The following is a 6,000-nucleotide window of genomic DNA, read 5'->3' as shown; positions in this document are numbered from 1 at the left end:
ACCCCTTTATCTAGGCCGCATGTACAGATGACTGCGCCCCATGACCGAGGCCGCATGTCCCGATGACTGTGCACCATGACCCAGGCCACATGTACTGATGACTGCACCACATGACCCAGGCCGCATGTACAGATGACTGCGCCCGCATGTCCCGATGACTGCGCCCAATGACCCCGGCTGCACGTACAGATGACTGCGCCCCATGACCCCGGCTGCATGTACAGATGACTGCGCCCCATGACCGAGGCCGCATGTACAGATGACTGCGCCCCATGACCCAGGCCACATGTAGAGATGACTGCGCCCCATGACCCAGGCCACATGTACAGATGACTGCGCCCCATGACCCAGGCCACATGTACAGATGACAGCGCCCCATGACCCCGGCCGCATGTACAAATGACTGCGCCCCATGACCCAGGCCGCATGTACAGAAGACTGCGCCCCATGACCCCGGCTGCATGTACAGATGACTGCGCCCCGTGACCCAGGCCGCATGTCCTGATGGCTGCGCCCCATGACCCATGCCGCATGTACAGATGACTGCGCCCCATGACCCAGGCCACATGTCCAGATGACTGCGCCCCATGACCCAGGCCACATGTACAGATGACTGCGCCCCATGACCCAGGCCACATGTACAGATGACTGCGCCCCATGACCCAGACCGCATGTACAGATGACTGCGCCCCATGACCTAGGCCACATGTACAGATGACTGCGCCCCATGACCCAGACCGCATGTACAGATGACTGCGCCCCATGACCGAGGCCGCATGTCCCGATGACTGTGCACCATGACCCAGGCCACATGTACTGATGACTGCACCCCATGACCAAGGCTGCATGTACAGATGACTGCGCCCGTTTGTCCCGATGACTGCGCCCAATTACCCCGGCTGCATGTACAGATGACTGCGCCCCATGACCCCGGCTGCATGTACAGATGACTGCGCCCCATGACCGAGGCCGCATGTCTCGTTGACTGCACCCCATTATCTAGGCCGCATGTACAGATGACTGCACCCCATGACCCAGGCCACATGTACAGATGACTGCACCCCATGACCCAGGCCACATGTACAGATGACTGCGCCCCATGACCCAGGCCACATGTACAGATGACTGCACCACATGACCCAGGCCGCATGTACAGATGACTGCGCCCAATGACCCCGGCTGCATGTACAGATGAATGCGCCCCATGACCGACGCCGCATGTCCCGATGACTGCGCCCCATGACCCCGGCTGCATGTACAGATGACTGCCCCCCATGACCCAGGCCACATGTACAGATGACTGCGCCCCATGACCCAGTCCGCATGTACAGAAGACTGCGCCCCATGACCCCGGCTGCATGTACAGATGACTGCGCCCCATGACCCAGGCCGCATGTCCTGATGGTTGCGCCCCATGACCCAGGCCAGATGTACAGATGACTGCGCCCCATGACCCAGGCCACATGTACAGATGACTGCGCCCCATGACCCAGACCGCATGTACAGATGACTGCGCCCCATGACCCAGGCCACATGTACAGATGACTGCGCCCCATGACCGAGGCCGCATGTCCCGATGACTGTGCACCATGACCCAGGCCACATGTACTGATGACTGCACCACATGACCAAGGCTGCATGTACAGATGACTGCGCCCGATTGTCCCGATGACTGCGCCCAATGACCCAGGCCACATGTACTGATGACTGCACCACATGACCAAGGCTGCATGTACAGATGACTGCGCCCGATTGTCCCGATGACTGCGCCCAATGACCCCGGCTGCATGTACAGATGACTGCGCCCCATGACCCCGGCTGCATGTACAGATGACTGCGCCCCATGACCGAGGCCGCATGTCTCGTTGACTGCACCCCTTTATCTAGGCCGCATGTACAGATGACTGCGCCCCATGACCGAGGCCGCATGTCCCGATGACTGTGCACCATGACCCAGGCCACATGTACTGATGACTGCACCACATGACCCAGGCCGCATGTACAGATGACTGCGCCCGCATGTCCCGATGACTGCGCCCAATGACCCCGGCTGCACGTACAGATGACTGCGCCCCATGACCCCGGCTGCATGTACAGATGACTGCGCCCCATGACCGAGGCCGCATGTACAGATGACTGCGCCCCATGACCCAGGCCACATGTAGAGATGACTGCGCCCCATGACCCAGGCCACATGTACAGATGACTGCGCCCCATGACCCAGGCCACATGTACAGATGACAGCGCCCCATGACCCCGGCCGCATGTACAAATGACTGCGCCCCATGACCCAGGCCGCATGTACAGAAGACTGCGCCCCATGACCCCGGCTGCATGTACAGATGACTGCGCCCCGTGACCCAGGCCGCATGTCCTGATGGCTGCGCCCCATGACCCATGCCGCATGTACAGATGACTGCGCCCCATGACCCAGGCCACATGTCCAGATGACTGCGCCCCATGACCCAGGCCACATGTACAGATGACTGCGCCCCATGACCCAGGCCACATGTACAGATGACTGCGCCCCATGACCCAGACCGCATGTACAGATGACTGCGCCCCATGACCCAGACCGCATGTACAGATGACTGTGCACCATGACCCAGGCCACATGTACTGATGACTGCACCACATGACCAAGGCTGCATGTACAGATGACTGCGCCCGTTTGTCCCGATGACTGCGCCCAATTACCCCGGCTGCATGTACAGATGACTGCGCCCCATGACCCCGGCTGCATGTACAGATGACTGCGCCCCATGACCTAGGCCACATGTACAGATGACTGCGCCCCATGACCCAGGCCACATGTACAGATGACTGCGCCCCATGACCCAGGCCACATGTACAGATGACTGCACCACATGACCCAGGCCGCATGTACAGATGACTGCGCCCAATGACCCCGGCTGCATGTACAGATGAATGCGCCCCATGACCGACGCCGCATGTCCCGATGACTGCGCCCCATGACCCCGGCTGCATGTACAGATGACTGCCCCCCATGACCCAGGCCACATGTACAGATGACTGCCCCCCATGACCCAGGCCGCATGTACAGAAGACTGCGCCCCATGACCCCGGCTGCATGTACAGATGACTGCGCCCCATGACCCAGGCCGCATGTCCTGATGGTTGCGCCCCATGACCCAGGCCACATGTACAGATGACTGCGCCCCATGACCCAGGCCACATGTACAGATGACTGCGCCCCATGACCCAGACCGCATGTACAGATGACTGCGCCCCATGACCCAGGCCACATGTACAGATGACTGCGCCCCATGACCGAGGCCGCATGTCCCGATGACTGTGCACCATGACCCAGGCCACATGTACTGATGACTGCACCACATGACCAAGGCTGCATGTACAGATGACTGCGCCCGATTGTCCCGATGACTGCGCCCAATGACCCCGGCTGCATGTACAGATGACTGCGCCCCATGACCCCGGCTGCATGTACAGATGACTGCGCCCCATGACCGAGGCCGCATGTCTCGTTGACTGCACCCCATTATCTAGGCCGCATGTACAGATGACTGCGCCCCATGACCGAGGCCGCATGTCCCGATGACTGTGCCCCATGACCCAGGCCACATGTACTGATGACTGCACCACATGACCCAGGCCGCATGTACAGATGACTGCGCCCGCATGTCCCGATGACTGCGCCCAATGACCCCGGCCGCACGTACAGATGACTGCGCCCAATGACCCCGGCTGCATGTACAGATGACTGCGCCCCATGACCGAGGCCGCATGTACAGATGACTGCGCCCCATGACCCAGGCCACATGTAGAGATGACTGCGCCCCATGACCCAGGCCACATGTACAGATGACTGCGCCCCATGACCCAGGCCACATGTACAGATGACAGCGCCCCATGACCCTGGCCGCATGTACAAATGACTTCGCCCCATGACCCAGGCCGCATGTACAGAAGACTGCGCCCCATGACCCCGGCTGCATGTACAGATGACTGCGCCCCGTGACCCAGGCCGCATGTCCTGATGGCTGCGCCCCATGACCCATGCCGCATGTACAGATGACTGCGCCCCATGACCCAGGCCACATGTACAGATGACTGCGCCCCATGACCCAGGCCACATGTACAGATGACTGCGCCCCATGACCTAGGCCACATGTACAGATGACTGCTCCCCATGACCCAGACCGCATGTACAGATGACTGCGCCCCATGACCGAGGCCGCATGTCCCGATGACTGTGCACCATGACCCAGGCCACATGTACTGATGACTGCACCACATGACCAAGGCTGCATGTACAGATGACTGCGCCCGTTTGTCCCGATGACTGCGCCCAATTACCCCTGCTGCATGTACAGATGACTGCGCCCCATGACCCCGGCTGCATGTACAGATGACTGCGCCCCATGACCGAGGCCGCATGTCTCGTTGACTGCACCCCATTATCTAGGCCGCATGTACAGATGACTGCGCCCCATGACCCAGGCCACATGTACAGATGACTGCGCCCCATGACCCAGGCCACATGTACAGATGACTGCGCCCCATGACCCAGGCCGCATGTACAGATGACTGCGCCCCATGACCCAGGCCACATGTACAGATGACTGTACCGGATGAGGGAGCAAGGTGTGAACAATTGAATCATTTTACAGAGGGCTGTATAGAGCTATTACAGAGGGACTGTTTATAGTTATTATAGGGGGCTGTATATAGTTATTATAAGGGGATGTATATGGTTATTATAGGGGGGCTGTATATAGTTATTATAGGGGGCTGTATATAGTTATTATAAGGGAATGTATATGGTTATTATAGGGGGACTGTATATAGTTATATGGGCTGTATATAGTTATTATAGGGGGCTGTATATAGTTAATATAGGGAGGATGTATATAGTTATTATAGGGGAGCGGTATATAGTTATTATATGTGGTCTGTTTATGGTTATTATAGGGGGCTGTATATAGTTATAAGGGGATGTATATGGTTATTATATGGGGCTGTATATAGTTATTATAGGTGCTGTATATAGTTATTATAGGGGCTGTATATAGTTGTTATAAAGGGACTGTATAAAGTTGATAAAGGGAGGATGTATATAGTTATTATAGGGGGACGGTATATAGTTATTATAGGGGTTGTATATAGTTATTATAGGGGGGCTGTATATAGTTATTATAGGGGTCTGTATATAGTTATTATAGGAGGGTGTATATAGTTATTATAGAGGGGCTGTATATAGTTATTATAGGGAGGCTGTATATAGTTATTATAGAGGGGCTGTATATAGTTATTATAGGGGGGCTGTATATAGTTATTATAGAGGGTGTATATAGTTATTATAGAGGGGCTGTATATAGTTATTATAGGGGGGCTGTATATAGTTATTATAGAGGGGCTGTATATAGTTATTATAGGGGGGCTGTATATAGTTATTATAGGGGGCTGTATATAGTTATTTCAGAAGGCTGTATATAGTTATTATAGGGGTAATGTTTATGGAGGCATTATATAGTAGAGAGTAAGGGGATGAGTAGAGGCTGCAGGGATGAGTAGAGGATGCAGGGATGAGTGCAGGGTGCAGGTTGGGGTAGAGGGTGCAGGAAGGGGTGGAGGTTGCAGGGAGGGGTGGAGGGTGGAGGGAGGGGTGGAGGGTGCAGGAAGGGGTGGAGGGTGGAGGGAGGGGTGGAGGGAGGGGTGGAGGGTGGAGGGAGGGGTGGAGGGTGCAGGCATGAGTAGTGGGTGCAGGGAGGGGTGGAGGGTGCAGGGATGAGTAGAGGGTGGAGGGAGGGGTAGACGGTGCAGGGAGGGGTAGAGGGATGAGTAGAGGGTGCAGGGAGGGGTAGAGGGTGCAGGGATGAGTAGAGGGTGCAGGGATGAGTAGAGGGTGCAGGGATGAGTAGAGGGTGCAGGGATGAGTAGAGGGTGCAGGGAGGGGTAGAGGGTGCAGGGATGAGTAGAGGGGGCAGGGATGAGTAGAGGGTGCAGGGAGGGGTAGAG

The sequence above is a fragment of the Engystomops pustulosus genome, chromosome 1, assembly GCF_040894005.1.
Source record: "Engystomops pustulosus chromosome 1, aEngPut4.maternal, whole genome shotgun sequence".
Classification (NCBI taxonomy): Eukaryota; Metazoa; Chordata; class Amphibia; order Anura; family Leptodactylidae; genus Engystomops; species Engystomops pustulosus.
Note: the sequence above shows the minus strand (reverse complement) of the source record.